General features: G+C 44.6%; 1 protein-coding gene across 4 annotated transcripts in view; it reads right to left on the minus strand.

Annotated features, from left to right (window-relative positions):
* Window positions 1–15,769, minus strand: part of GCNT1 (glucosaminyl (N-acetyl) transferase 1) — a 71,592-nt gene extending 55,823 nt beyond the window's left edge. For 3 of the 4 annotated variants that reach the window (XR_003002411.1, XM_024738926.1, XM_024738924.1), the window contains exons 1-2: window positions 15,642–15,769; window positions 14,698–14,817 (exon numbers count right to left, since the gene is read on the minus strand). The gene's annotated coding sequence lies outside the window, so the exon portion shown is untranslated. The remainder of the gene's footprint in view (window positions 1–14,697; window positions 14,818–15,641) is intronic. The other variant, XM_024738925.1, reaches the window with a different exon arrangement.
* Window positions 15,770–16,042: the final 273 nt, after the last annotated feature.

Raw genomic sequence — 16,042 nt, forward strand, 5'->3', positions numbered from 1 at the left:
AAAAAAAAAAAAAAAAAAAAAAAAAAAAAAATGATACATTAAACAAGATGGACTTAATTGATCTTTATAGGACATTCTATCCAAAAACAACTGAATTCACTTTCTTCTCAAGTGCTCATGGAACATCCTCCAGGATAGATCATATCTCGGGTCACAAATCAAGCCTTGGCAAATTTAAGAAAATTGAAAACATATCAACTATCTTTTCTAACCACAATTCTATAAAACTAGATATCAATTACAGGAAAATATCGGTAAACAATACAAACACATGGAGGCTAAACAATACACTACTTAATAACCAAGAGATCACTGAAGAAATCAAAGAGGAAACCAAAAAATACCTAGAAACAAATGACAATGAAAACACAACGACCGAAAACCTATGGGATGCAGCAAAAGCAGTTCTAAGAGGGAACTTTATAGCAATACAATCCTACCTTAAGAAACAAAATATCCCAAATAAACAACCTAACATTATACCTAAAGCAATTAGAGAAAAAGAACAAAAAAACCCCAAAGTTAGCAGGAGGAAAGGAATCATAAAGATCAGATCAGATATAAATGAAAAAGAAATGAAGGAAACAATAGCAAAGACCAACAAAACAAAAGCTGGTTCTTTGAAAAGATAAACAAAATTGATACACCATTACCCAGACTCATCAAGAAATAAAAAGGAGCAGACTCAAATCAATAGAATTAGAAATGAAAAAGGAGAAGTAACAACTGACACAGCAGAAATACAAAGGACCCTGAGAGATTACTACAAGCAACTATATGCCAATAAAACAGACAACCTGGAAGAAATGGACAAATTCTTAGAAAAGCACAACCTTCCGAGATTGAAGCAAGAAGAAACAGAAATTGTAAACAGACCAATCAATCACACGCACTGAAATTGAAACTGTGATTAAAAATCTGCCAACAAACAAAAGCCCAGGATCACATGGCTTCACAGGGAAATTCTATCAAACATTTAGCGAAGAGCTAACACCTATCCTTCTCAAACTCTTCCAAAATATAGCAGAGTGAAAACACTCCCAAACTCATTCTACGAGGCCACCATCACCATGATACCAAAACCAGATAAAGATGTCACAAAGAAAGGAAACTACAGGCCAATATCACTGATGAACATAGATGCAAAACTCGTCAAGAAAATACTAGCAAACAGAACCCAACAGCGCATTAAAAGGATCATACACCATGATCAAGTGGGGTTTATCCCAGGAATGCAAGGATTCTTCAATATACGCAAATCAATCAATGTGATACACCACATTAAGAAACTGAAGAATAAAAATCATATGATCATCTCAACAGATGCAGAAAAAGCTTTCGACAAAATTCAACACCCATTTATGATAAAAACCCTACAGAAAAGAGGCATAGAGGGAACTCATCTCAACATAATAAAGGCCATATACGACAAACCCACAGCCAACATTATTCTCAATGGTGAAGCAATCCTGAGAAAGAAAAACGGAGCTGGAGGAATGAGGCTCCCTGACTTCAGACTGTACTACAAAGGTACAATAATCAAGACAGTATGGTATGGTACTCGCACAAAAACAGAAATATAGATCAACGGGACAGGATAGAAAGCCCAGAGATAAACCCACGCACATATGGTCATCTTATTTTTGATAAAGGAGGCAAGAATATACAATGGAGAAAAGACAGCCTCTTCAATAAGTGGTGCTGGGAAAACTGGACAACTACATGTAAAATAATGAAATTAGAACAGTGTCTAACACCATACACAAAAATAAACTCAAAATGTATTAAAGACCTAAATGTAAGGCCAGACACTATCAAACTCTTAGAGGAAAACATAGGCAGAACACTCTGTGACATAAATCACAGCAAGATCCTCTCTGACCCACCTCCCAGAGAAATGGAAATAAAAACAAAAATAAACAAATGGGACCTAATGAAACTTAAAAGCTTTTGCACAGCAAAGGAAACTATAAACAAGATGAAAAGGCAACCCTCAGAATGGGAGAAAATATTTGCAAATGAAGCAACCGACAAAGGATTAATCTCCAAAATTTACAAGCAGCTCATGAGCTCAATATCAAAAAAACAAACAATCCAATCCAAAAATGGGCAGAAGACCTAAATAGACATTTCTCTAAAGAAGATATACAGATTGCCAACAAACACATGAAAGAATGCTCAACATCACTAATCATTAGAGAAATGCAAATCAAAACTACAGTGAGGTATCACCTCACACCAGTCAGAATGGCCACCATCAAAAAATCTACAAACAGGGCTTCCCTGGTGGCACAGTGGTTGAGAGTCCGCCTGCCGATGCAGGGCACACGGGTTCGTGCCCCTGTCCGGGAAGATCCCACATGCCACGGAGCGGCTGGGCCCATGGGCCATGGCCATTGAGCCTGCGCATCCGGAGCCTGTGCTCCGCAACGGGAGAGGCCCTCGTACCACAAAAAAAAAGTAAAAATAAAACTACCATACGACCCAGCAATCCCGCTACTGGGCATATACCCTGCAAAAAGCATAATTCAAAAAGAGTCATGTACCACAATGTTCACTGCAGCTCTATTTACAATAGCCAGGACATGGAAGCAACCTAAGTGTCCATTGACAGATGAATGGATAAAGAAGATGTGGCACATATATACAATGGAATATTACTCAGCCATAAAAAGAAAAGTGAGGTGAATGGACCTAGAGTCTGTCAAACAGAGTGAAGTAAGTCAGAAAAAGAAAAACAAATACCATATGCTAATGCATATATATGGAATCTAAAAAAAATGGTTCTGATGAACCTAGGGGCAGGACAGGAATAAAGATGCACACGTAGAGAATGGACTTGAAGACACGGGGTCGGGTGGGGGGAGGCTAAGCTGGGACGAAGTGAGAGAGTGGCATGGACATATATAGACTCCCAAATGTAAAAGAGATAGCTAGTCAGAAGCAGCCTCATAGCACAGGGAGATCAGCTCGGTGCTTTGTGACCACCTAGAGGGATGGGATAGGGAGGATGGGAGGGAGACGCAAGAGGGAGGAGATATGAGGATATATGTATATGTATAGCTGATTCACTTTGTTATAAAGCAGAAACTAACACACCATTGTAAAGCAATTATACTCCAATAAAGATGTTAAAAAATAACAATAATATTAAGCAATTTAATTGGGTTAAGGATCATACATACATTAGGTTTTTGGGGGGTTTTTTTGGGTTTTTTTTTGCCGTACGCGGGCCTCTCACTGCTGTGGCCTCTCCCGTTGCGGACCGCCATGGCTCACGGGCCCAGCCGCTCCGCGGCATGTGGAATCTTCCCAGACCGGGGCACGAACCCGTGTTCCCTGCATCGGCAGGCAGACTCTCAACCACTGCGCCACCAGGGAAACCCCATACATTAGTTTTTATACAGAATAAGTGAGCCAACCTGTAATGTACTTACACTATACTTGATACATAATGAGCCTTCGATGAACATTAGGAATTTATTCATTATTATTGTTTACATTTCCTCAACTGGACATTGTTCAAATCTTTAATTCATATCTAAGGGTAACTTTTTTCAGACACCCTCCCCAAATAAGAAACTGTATCTCAAGTTTATTGACAAATACCTGAATACACTTAATTCCACAGAAGCAGCTATTATACAAAACAGTGTGTTGTACAAAAAGCTATTAAACAAAACCTATCATATAGGTTCTAGGGGAAAAATACAATCACAAATAATGCATCTCCCTGATCTCAAAGAGTTCACACAAAGGTTATTTGCTGAGCCTTCTGCGGGAAATTATAGGCTTGGTCAATACAGTAAAAAGCTATTTTGAAAACAATGCATCCATTGTAGAGCTGAAAGTAACTTGAGAATGCATCTAGTCCTGCTAGAAACACCAGCTCTGGTGGGCAGTTACTAGGTTGTGGGGGTCAGGTGGATCCTGTGGTCCAATAAATTATGAGAAATGTGGTCAGAAACAAAGTTGGACAAGATGCCGTACTCCCAGGCTTCTTCCTTCTAATAGCTCTCAAGATGGTAATGCTCACCATGAATATTTAAAGACAGGTACAGGGGCATGGCATTCAGAATTTCTCAAATTTGACCAAGAACACATTTTAGAGCAGCAGATTACAACCATAAGGAAAAAATCCAGCTAGTCCCAAGCCCCTCTCCTCTTTAACTCACGAAGAAGCTGGGGCCCAGGGGCACAAGTGACTTTTCTAAGGGTCAACTGTGAGTGTAAAGGCTGAGGGTTCACCCTGAACTTCACCCTGTCAGAATGTGCGTTTTTACACTCTACTGCTTTGCCTCAACTCAATTTGGTGGGGGAGGGGAATGGGGCCGGGGGAGATTGGAAGGGCCGGCCACAGAAACCCAAATGAGAAATCTGATTCCTGTGTGGTTAATGGCCATCAAACATCGCTTCTTTTCTTTTCTTCCATCCCCTTTCAATACAGGTCAAATTTCATAACCAAAAAAAGAAAGAAAAAAAAATCTCTATATGAGTCAAACAAGAAATCTAGTGTATTATTTTCTTACACTTACGCTTTATTTTTAACCTCCCTACCCCACCTCCCCAAAATGGTATTACTGAGCATGATCATCTACCTTGTAAGGCTGACTTTTACCACATTCCAAAATCACATCTACCATCAAACACTGGTCCCTTTCCTAATGGGTCCAATTTAGCACAGAGGCTAATCCTCAAAATAACCAGAAACATCTAAGGATGTTACAGAACCAAACATCGGTCCACACATCTGTGCACAGTACAGCCCATCTACTGACACTGGGTTACGGTGAAGGAAAATGCAGCCTTTATTGTAAGGCGCCAGACAAGGAGTCCGGGGCTGCCAATGCTCAAAAAACCCCTAACTCCTTGACGGTTTTGGGGAAACAGGTTTTTTTTAAGTTAAATTTTGTTGGGGGGAGGTCTGCAGGGTGTGTGCCCTTCCTCTGATTGGTTGGTGGTGAGGCAACAGGGTGGTGTTCCAACAATCTCAATCATAAGCCTTCTGGTTCCAACCAGGCTGGGGCCCGCGCACCTGAAGTTACCACCCTCCACCTGGGTGGGGCGCCTTAGTGCCCGTAAAAGAGATCACAGATCCCTTCAGGAGAAACCAGGGCCCTGACTGATGGCTGCGCTATTTGTTCCTTGACTGCCTTTCCTTTGTTTCTGCATTCCCTCCCCCCTCTAAGTAGTAACTATTTGAATCTGACCTTTGGAACTCAGGGAAGGCCTAGGAGGCTAAAATCCTTTCCCTACAGGCAAGAAGTGGTGGGGCAGAGAAAGCCTTTGTACTTGGGAGGGCTCCACAGGGTCCTGCTTGGTTTCATGGATACGAAACAAGGTGTTCAAAGGCACTCATTTTGATTTGTGCATGTGTTTGAAAATCTTGTATTTTTTTTTTCCCCTTTTTGGCCGGGCTGTGCGGCATGCAGGATCTTAGTTCCCCAACCAGGGTTCCCCTGCATTGGGAGAGTCGAGTCTTAACCACTGAACCACTGGACCACCAGGGAAGTCCTGAAAATCTTGTATTTTTATAGCCATGCCTATTTTTTCAGGGAACTTGCAAGTTCTCTGATAAAAGGCAATCAACGTAATATTGTTAGGTTGACTGTAGTGTACTTTTAAAATACTTGAGCAGAGCCAGTAAGATGTAAATGTGGTTTTCATCTATACCTGGGAGCTAGAGAGGTCAAAAGCCCTAAACAGGAACACATTCCTGGGACAGCTGCACTCCAGTGGCAGCTACTACGAGTGCTTCAGGTATTTTCACTGCAAACCAGACGTTTTGTTAATTAGCAGGAGTGCTAGAACTGGATCTTCCTGGGTGAAGCTAATGACTTTGATTAGCATGGCATTTGAGAAAAGAGTGGACAATGAGATCGGGATGCTCTGTCTATGTGGATGGATTAGGGATATTCTAGAGGCATGTCCTGCGCTTACATCCAAAGGACACAGAAGCCTGGCAAGTCGAATAGCCTGGGACGGTACCCTGGGAGCATACCTGGGTCCAGCTGCTGATTCCAGAAAATTCGTGATTACTTGACTGCAACATGATGGTCAGCTGAATCCTGCTGGAATGTCTGACACCCTGTGCCTCAAGTCAACCTTTTGCTGGAGAGGCAGTCAGAGCCCCAAGACAGGACACAGCTGACCTGGACTGGCTTCTTAACCTTCAGCTGCCCAGAGAACTGCAGCCCTCCACCAATCTCTGCTTGCCAAAAATACCCAAACTGGCTTGTCTGGGTGCTGGGACAACAGCAATGACGTGGCTAGTGAATGAAAGAAAGGGAAGCCACATGACTTAAGCATTTACCCGTTCCAGAGCAAAGGGCTGACGACAAGATTTCTTGAAGTTCTGTGGCTTTTTGTGCTTGTTTTTTAAAGTGTTCAAAGTGGCTTGTTTAAAGGAAGTTTAATGTACACATTTCAAGGGAAACAAGACACAGCATTCAATTCCTTCCAGAGTATGAGCACTTATTTTTACTCTAATAGCAATTTTATTTTCCACTGAGTGAGCTACAGGAGCGTGTCACGGGGAAGAGGCAGTTTTAGATTAAAGTTTACAAGGAAAGCAAGTTTTCAGACTGCCCTGTGTGTGTGTGTGTGGAGAGACAGCAGTTTGACTCGCAGTTTTTAATGATAAGCTGGCAAAATTTTTACTACAAACACTAAGAGTAAAAGCTTCAAGTACCTTCAATATATGTATATTTCTTTAAAAATTACATGTACTACTGTACATACGTACCTTAAATAATATGCATTACAAAACAAAAAGGTGGAGCAAGAGGAAATAAAACCTATTAGCTTAATCACTTAGGGCACAAAAGTTCTTGCTCACTACAAATTTTTATTAATATTTGTAACGAAAGCAATATATTAAATGTGCTTCATTATTTTTGAAAACCCCCAATTACTTTGCGATCCAGCGCTTGAATGACTGCTTCCAAGCTCAGTGTACTGTAACATTTTGCTTTAATGACTATCTGGGGTGGCAGGGATACACTGGAAAAACAGCAGAACACACTTAGTTCTGCTTCCCAAATCTTGATACTTTTCTGTCTATTGATCAATTATAAAAAAACTCCTTGATGAGACTCAACTGGTTTCAATCAGTCCTTCTTGCAAATTAGTCTCAGGTGTCACATTTTTATAACTTCAACAAATAGATTCAAAACTTACTGATATTCTTCACCTAAAACATTTTAACAGGTAGACAATTCTGTTTCCAAGTTTTTAAAAGCTTTTTCTGGGACTTCCCTGGAGGTCCAGTGGTTGAGACTCCGCGCTTCCACTGCAGGGGGCGCGGGTTCCATCCCTGGTCTGGGAACTAAGATCCCACATGCTGTGTGGTGTGGCCAAAAATGTAAAAATAAAAATAAGGGTTTCCCTGGTGGCGCGGTGGTTAAGAATCCGCCTGCCAATGCAGGGGACACGGGTTCGAGCCCTGGTCCGGGTAGATCCCACATGCGGCAGAGCAACTAAGCCCCTGCAAGCCACAGCGGCTGAGCCCATGGGCCTAGAGCCCGTGCTCGACAACAAGAGAAGCCACCGCAATGAGAAGCCCGCGCACCACAAAGAAGAGTAGCCCCGCTCGCCACAACTAGAGAAAGCCCATGCGCAACACAGCAACAAAGACCCAACTCAGCCAAAAATAAAAATTAATTAATTTTTTTTAATAAATAAAATAAAGTTTTTTCTTTTGGGAAGGGGAGTTTTGATAACTCACAAATCTACCATATTTCTTGGCAACATGTTCGCATCCTAATGCAAACGTTCTCCAAATGGTTATTTCCAAATGCCTCTGTAGCATAAATTTCTTCTGAAAAGCAGTCACTCTCCCTCTCCTTGTGAGCATTTCACACTTATCTTGGATTGTTCCTGCTCTACAAAGTAGCTGCAACTACTGACAGGCACAGCAAAACTGGGAAAGGGCAGCAAATCTGGAAACCTTGTCTTTTGTTAAAAAAAGATGCAAACACCTGTAAACTCAACCGCTCTTAGGTGGGTGCCGGGAAGAGAACCAGGGATGCTGAGTGGTGCAAAGACGGTCACGCTCCCTCCTCAGAGCATTATAAAGGATGGTAAAGCATCTACCACCTGAAGCTGCAATTCTCTCTCATGCCCTGACACACATCCAACGAGGCGAATGCTCAACTTCAGCTCCCGTGGCTGAGAATCAAATCTCAGGACACCTGTAACCAACTCACGGCTAAGTCTCAGTTCACCAGCTAAGTCTCAGTTCTCCGTTTGAGAGCTGCTGTAATTTAAAGCCTTTGTGTTGATAAAACAACTACATAACTCAATGATACGCTGTCACTGGCAAATTGCAACACTTCACAAAGTGCTTAAGGGTGAGGTGAGGAGGGCCCCACCTGGGCGAGGAATCCCAGCCTCCTCCTTAGGAGATCACACTCCTCGCACAGGATAGCAGATCCAGAAGGCACCACTGGCAACACAGACTTTAACTGGTAAGACAGCTTGGTTTCCTTCTTAAATATTTACAAAATTATAAATAGAAGATCTCATAATTTCCTTCAACACCCCGATAGAATCGTCATTCGCCTCCCGCTTTGGATGCCAATCTATTTCGTTCATAATGGTCTCAACCTAATTGTTCATACACAGTAGGCAAATACAGTGAATTCCAGGTAATCGGCTGCAGCTCAAGGGCGCAGAATGGCTTTAAATGGTCTGGTAGCCGAGGGAGTGGCTCTCAACCTTGGCTGTACACATGTTGGAACTACCTGGGAGCTTTCCAAGAATACCGATCCCCCTCCCTGAAATTCGATGGAATTGGTCTGGAGTTTCACCTGAGTGGCAGGAATTTTAAAAGCTCCCAAGTGTTCCTAATGTAGAGTCAACATTGAGAACTTGGACACGTACCTGCGCATTGAGGAGGGAGCCTGGGAAGACCCTTTCCCTCCAGAAGCCACACCCCCACCCCGGGGGCTTTGATGTCCATCAAAATAAGCTCTCAGGTGAGCATTAATGCCTTTAGTCATCAAGTGTAAGGTGAAAGGTGGGAAATGATTTGAAGAAAAGGTAGTAAGAGGCTATTTCAGGTACGTGGGGCTGAGCTGTTTTTTAAAACACTTCTGACACCAAGTGCGGGGTTTTTTCCTCCTGACACCCACCAATTCTGACACCAACTGGGTACTCAACCATTCAGTTCAATTCTGTCACGAACTAGCTGGAGTCAGCCCCGACCCCACCGATTAAGGGCTCAGTCCCACAAGACTGCCCGCACTTCAGTCATCAGCTGCGAATGGGGTGCCCAGGCAAATTATAAACTTGGGGGTTCCATGAATTCAGCATTTCTCATGACACCCCAACCCCAGGTTCAAAAATTTGCTAGCACAGCTAGGATTCCAGAAAACACTTTACTTACCACTACAGTTGATTAGAAAGCATACAACTCAGGAACAGCCAAAAGGAAGAGATACATAGGGCAAGGTATGGGGGGACGGGCGCCGAGCTTCCTGGCTGCTCCTCCCGGCAGGCTGCCCCTGCTCAGCACCTTGATGTGTGCAGCTACCCAGAAGCTCTCCAAACGGTGTTGTTCAAAGTTTTTTTTGTTTTTTGTTTGTTTTGCGGTACGCAGGCCTCTCACTGTTGTGGCCTCTCCCGTTGCGGAGCACAGGCTCCAGACGCGCAGGCTCAGCAGCCACGGCTCACGGGCGCAGCCGCTCCGCGGCATGTGGGATCCTCCCGGACCGGGGCACGAACCCGTGTCCCCTGCATGGGCAGGCGGACTCTCAACCACTGTGCCACCAGGGAAGCCCCTGTTCAAGTGTTTTTATAACCCAATCCCTAGCACCTCCTCCCCTTCCCAGAGGTCACCATGTGGAGCTGAAAAGTTCCAACCCTCTTAATTACTTGGTCTTTCTAGTGACGCGTCTCATCCTGAGGCTACCTAGGGTCCCTTCTCACTCCCACATCCTCAGCCTCTCCCGTCTCTACTAGAAACTTCCCAACAGCATCAGAATACATTCAAGTTTCTTCAATTGCGATTTGAAAAAACAAGCCAAAAACAAACAAGCAAAGAGTGGGCCACAGACCCCATATTTCCTCCCTACCCCGCAGGTGTACCTGGCTTCTCAGTCTTAACCAACTTCTCCTCTTCATCCGAGCACAGTGATCAAACTCTCCAGGACCAGTCCCTCCGCTTCTCATTCTACACCCCTCTTTGGATGATCTTTTTTAAGCATCTCATGCTCTTACAGACTGAGCTAGCGGAGCACTGGAGGATCTTTTTCATATGCAGTGATTACGTGCAATACCTCCCAAACATGTTATTTCCACCCCTGATCTCTTTCAGGAGTTCCCGTTGCCTATTCCCTGACTCCACATGGCTGTCTCACAAGCAAACAGATATGGATGGAATTACCTTCCCTCTCCCACCTTGTACAAACCCACTCCTCCTCTACTGCCTTCAACTATAAAGGGTTTCACTATCCTATCCCACTCAGGTATTTATGCCAAACTTTTAAATCATCCTTGATACCTCCCTCTCTATCAACTATATCCAAATAGTCACTACCTTCTTACTGATTTTTAACTACTAACTCCATGTCTCTCTCCCTCTCTTCCTCCCTCCCAAGCCCACCCCCTATCCCTGGGTGACTGAAAAGCCTTTGCACTACTGCACCCAATTCTCCCCCTCCCCAGGGTAGCCGCCTATGACTGTACAGGCTGTGCCCACACAAAGTGACTGGCTCAGGGGGCTGCCTTTAGGCCCGATCTAGTGGGACAAGCAGTACATCTTTTCTAATTGGTCCACCCAGAAGGGAAGCCTTTTTCTGGTTTCCACAAAGGCACTGTATATGCCAACAGGGCTTACCCCTCCAAACACAGCAGTGACGATAGCATTTTTAAAACCCAAATCTAATCATCTCATCTCCCATTTGAAAGCTTTCAATGAGAACCCCCTACTTTTTTTTTTTTTTTTTTTTTTTTTGCGGTACGCGGGCCTCTCACTGTTGCGGCCTCTCCCGTTGCGGAGCACAGGCTCCGGACGCGCAGGCCCAGCCGCTCTGCAGCATGTGGGATCCTCCCAGACCAGGGCATGAACCCGTGTCCCCTGCATCAGCAGACGGACTCTCAACCACTGCGCCACCAGGGAAGCGCCCCCGCTACCTTTTCATTAAAGTCCGAAGTCCAAAAAATGACCCAAGAGGCCTCATTCCAAGCCACGTTCCTTCCTTGTTCTCAACCATTTCAGCCTGGAACTTTAAACCCTAATTCACCTGACTACTTTCTTCTCGTTTTTAAGGCCTCATTTTAAATGTCTCTTTTTAGGTGGACCTACCCTGAGTAATCCCCTCCCCTAAACTAGTCTAGGTCCCCAGGTTAAATGTTCTCTGGACATCTGTGCTTTTCTCAAGTACCATTTATGACTGTGATTGCCTGTGTGACTACGTGCTAGTCAGCCCCCTGCCCCCCGACAACCAGCCACTAGACTAAATGGTTCATAAAGGCAGGGACCCTCGACCCCATTCACAGCTGTAGCCCCAGAGCTGACAATGCCTGGCATCCAACAGGAGCTCAGTAAATAGTTGTTCAGTGAGTAAACAGGTGCAGGTACCCAGGCCCCTTGCAAACTATCTGGCTCCCTCTTTAGCAAAAGAAAAATTAATCATGGGAGGAAGTTCTTAGTAAATTTAGTGCACTGATTATCAAATACACATAGACTCCTGATTGAAAATATTTGGACAATAAAAGAATCAGAAATTCTGGGTGCTTCCTGGCAGCAGGAACACTTCTCTGGATTTGCATTTGTGACCACAATCCTCTTTTGAGCTACGGACAGAGTTTTACCAGGGCCAGTTTCCTGTGTGCTGTTGCACAGGACCCTGAACTTTGCTTAACGCTCAGCTGTCTGTCGCCACCCTGAAATTCTTCATAATATTTTAACAAGGGGCCTCACAAATTATGTAGCCAGTCCTGAGTCTTACAAATTAGTCTGATTTCTCTAAGGATGCATCGTTTATAACCAGGGCAATGTTTTCAACCTCCCAGGGTCTAAAAAGAGAGGATTATACTTGCAGGACATTTTTTCTTCTGATAAGCAATATCATATATTACTTAGTGTTCTCTTTCATAAAATTAGGATATCTCAGACTACAGAAACACATGGTTGTCCTATTTACTGCTGTTAGGCAAAAAGTTCTACATTTCTTTTAAAACTAAATTCTACTCTGAACATGATTTAGATTGAGTCTCTCTTTTAAAATTTTTGCTTAAAAGTTTTTGTTTGTTGTTCTAAAATTAGGGATTGTGTCAATTTTTTCAAATCAATAACCATGGTCCACTGATATTCCATCATACCTTAAAAAAATCTGAAAGACAATGAGCACACTGAAAAGAGAAAAATGAAAACTGCTGTATAACTCCTTTTTAGCTTCCACATTTTAAACTTTAGAAATTTAACAGCTGCGTCAAACACTTGAGATTTCTTTGGCGATAAAACCTGGCAGAATACACGTGGCCATTCACGAAGAACACTGGTTTAGTCATCTTTATTATAAAAATATTTTAAATGTCAGATGTTTAAACTTTACCAATAGCTTCTCTAGTCATTAGAAGTTTAAAGTTAACTGTGTTTAGTATACAGTTTAGTTAATAAACATCTAGAGCATTTTAACTATCGGTGCATGTTTTTCTCAACTGGGTGACTCTGTTCCCCAGGGAACATTTGGCAATGTCTGGAGACATTTTTGGTTGTTACAACTAGACGGAGGGGGGACTTCCCTGGTGATCCAGTGGTTAAGACTCCGCCTTCCAATGCAGAGGACCTGGGTTTGATCCCTGGTTGGGGAACTAAGATCCCATGTGCCACGGGGGCAACTAAGCCCACACGCCGCAACTACTAAGCCCCTGTGCTCTAGAGCCAGAGCGCCAAAACTAGAGAGAAGCCCACGCACCACAACAAAGAGCTCGCGTGCCGCAACTAAAACCTGTCGCAGCCTAATTAATTAATTAATTAATTAAAAAAAAAAAAAACCTAGATGGAGGGGACTGGTGGCATCCAGTGAGTCAAGCCAAGGACACTGCTACCCATCTTACAATGCAGAAGACAATCCCAACAGGAAATTATCTGGCCAAAAATGTCAAAAGTACCAAAGTTGAGAAACTCTGGTCTAACCATACATGCGTTTGCTACAGATAGGCAAAAGGACATATGACAACCTGAAGCCATGCCTCCTGTGTCAAAGCCATTGTGGTTAAAAGTACAGACAGGCCCCAGGAGAAAGACCAGATTTATAAAATTAGTCATTTGGGAACTCCTTTTAAGGCAGGGAGTAAGGCATCTGACATCCTGAGCTAGAACCATGAATAAACAGTAACAAAATTCCTTGGTTGGCCCAAAAAAGACTACTTTCCTCAATGCAGCTACACTAATGTACACTTCACAGAAAAGAGAAATTGAGATTCAGAAGAGATGATTTTCAACAGTATTAATTTGGTTCCTACCTCCTCATTTCATGAAAAATGTACAATATATATACATCATAGGTCAGAATTTTTCATTCACTTGAGAATGTGATCACCAGGTATAGCAGTTTCTAAGAGATCTGAAAACAGATGTTGCAACATGAACCAAATTTGATTTGATTTCTTGTGTTTTAGAAAAGAAAAAAGAAGAGCCAATATTTAAAATCCCTTTTTACATATTTTTTAATAAAGATTTTTCAGTTATTGGGTGGGGGAGCTCTGGTCACATTGGACCAGAATTCCTGCACAGTTATAGGGAGGAAATGGCCAATACCCACCCAGGTGTTGGCAGGTCCTCTGCAGGTCATCTGGGACCAATCAAGGTCCGTTTAGCTCTCCCCACACATTACTTGTTTGGTGCCTGTAAATTTGTTGATTTCATTTTGTAGATAGTTGATAGTTCTCAAGAAAAACATTTTCCTTAGTGTTAAGTGACTAAATTGCAAATGGAAATGAAGTAACTAGTGACTTGAAGCAGTCCTATAATTAATCAAGAATGAGCTATAATTAATGAAGAATGGAATCCAGTACATACTCAGCGCCAAGGCTGAGAAGGCTCTTTCCAAAGCCAGGCTGAAGCAAAGGCAGAGGAGCTGACAGGAACCTTTAAACCCTCACCATGAAACGGGGAAAACAAACAAACAAAACTTCTTTCATCTATCAATAAAACTGGGTAAACGTAAATTCGCCGTACATTATATTGTTTTTAAACATAGAGGAGTTAGCCATTTCTGAGGACTCAAAATCTTCCCAGAACGACCATCCTGAAGGCCTGCAAAAAATCCATTAAGCAACAGCAGAGAGCCACAGAGCCTGCATTTTCCTTCTTGCCCTAATTGAAATCTGTTACCAAATCCTATGGCGGGTGGGGGTGGGGGGGCTTGTTTGGAACTGCCTGGGTTCCTAGCAGGTAATTCACACTGATCTTTAACAACCATTCAGCCCTCCTCCTCCCCTTTATAAAACAAATCTGCCTTTCAGAACAGCTCTTAAAGAGGGGCTCAATGCCCCAGAGAAGCACGCAAGTCCCCGACCCCACGCCTCACCTACCCCTCACCAAACGCAGACCATGCTTTCTCTGAACACTGTATATCTTCCCAATTTGCCTCTTGTCCTACTAATTCTAAAATGAAGACTCCCTTCTCTCTAAAAAGAAATAACAAAGCCAAGGGTGTGCAGGATGCCAGGTGATACAAGACTCACCTCCACCCGGGCAGCCCTAAGGCCGAGGCTGGACGCACAAGTGACCTCATCCAACGGGAAAGATGAGAAGTGTGCAGCAGGCAGGGGTGCCTGTGTTTTGCTCGGCGTCCAGAGAAAGGGCTGCAAGGGGGGGAAAGAGCTGTGAGCGAGAGCTTCTTCCACCTTAAAAGCTAATAAACAAAAATTGGAAATATTTAAATCAGAAATTGGGTGCTAACAACACAAAACCAAAAAGAAACCTAGGAAGGGAGTAGAATGAGTTTAAGAAGAATCACCTGTTTCATCACAGACTCAGCAGCGCGCGTTTCCTAGACTTGGCGTGAAGGATAGAGAGGGAACAGGAAGATGGGGAGACGCGTGAGGGCTTCAGAGCCCTTGAGTAGCGTCTCTTTTCCAGTACTTGGCCCCAGGGTAAGTCACTTATTATCCTGGCTTAGGCTTCTTTATCAGTAGAATGGGGGTAATAAATGCCTCTCCGCAGGGCTACAGTTAGGATTAAATGAAGTTAACGCCTCGGGCCCGAAGGGACAACAACGATTAGTAATGTTTGCTCCCTGACTATCCAAGCCCGCAGCCGCCAACTCCGATTCCTAAGCTCCAACTCGCTACGTGGACCAGGGGGAAAGAGACCAGAAAAAGTGGCTTCCAGGTGACACTGGGCACCAGAGTCCTAGCCCCAGGCTCCCCTGACCGGACGGAAGAGTAGGGTCGAGGCAGGGCGCCCTGCACCATCCCCGGCCCCGGGCGCACAAGCTCGAAACCGATTCCCACCGCGCGTCCTCTTTCTCCTGCCCCGGCTACGATTCCTCTTCCCCGGCGGAGCTGACCCGGCTCGAGGCAGCGGGGTCCTGGCTAAGAGCCTGCTCCCTCCCTTCAGCCCATCCTTCCCCTTTCCTCCCCTGCAGCCAGGCAGCCGAGCAGGGACCTGGTAGGGAGTTACTTACCAGCAGCGAGCGCCTGGTCCCGAGGACGCTGGATGGTGCTGGGCCGCGCGGGTACTCTCCTCGCCTGGCTTTACGCTGCGCTAGGCTGCGCCGGTAGCGCTGGAAAACCTCGCCGCCCGGCTTCGGGCCACCCACCCGCGCGCCCGCGCGCCGCGCGCCACGCCCCTCGGCCCGCCCCTCTAGGCCCCGCCCAGCGCATCGCCGCCTAGCCGGCCTCGCCCATCTCTGCTCTTGCAGGCGCCGCGGGCCACCCGGCAGAGGTCAGCACATCCTCAGGGCGTTTCCGTGGTTTGGGCGGAGGGCTGGACTCCGCGTGCTTCCTCTCTCTGCTTCCTCAGGTTGGCACGGGTTCTTAGTTGGGAGAACCGCGTAAGGACTGGGCACGTGAGTGGGGTCTTTTA

The sequence above is a fragment of the Neophocaena asiaeorientalis genome, unplaced genomic scaffold (assembly GCF_003031525.2).
Source record: "Neophocaena asiaeorientalis asiaeorientalis breed wild unplaced genomic scaffold, Neophocaena_asiaeorientalis_V1.1 scaffold249, whole genome shotgun sequence".
Taxonomy (NCBI): Eukaryota; Metazoa; Chordata; class Mammalia; order Artiodactyla; family Phocoenidae; genus Neophocaena; species Neophocaena asiaeorientalis.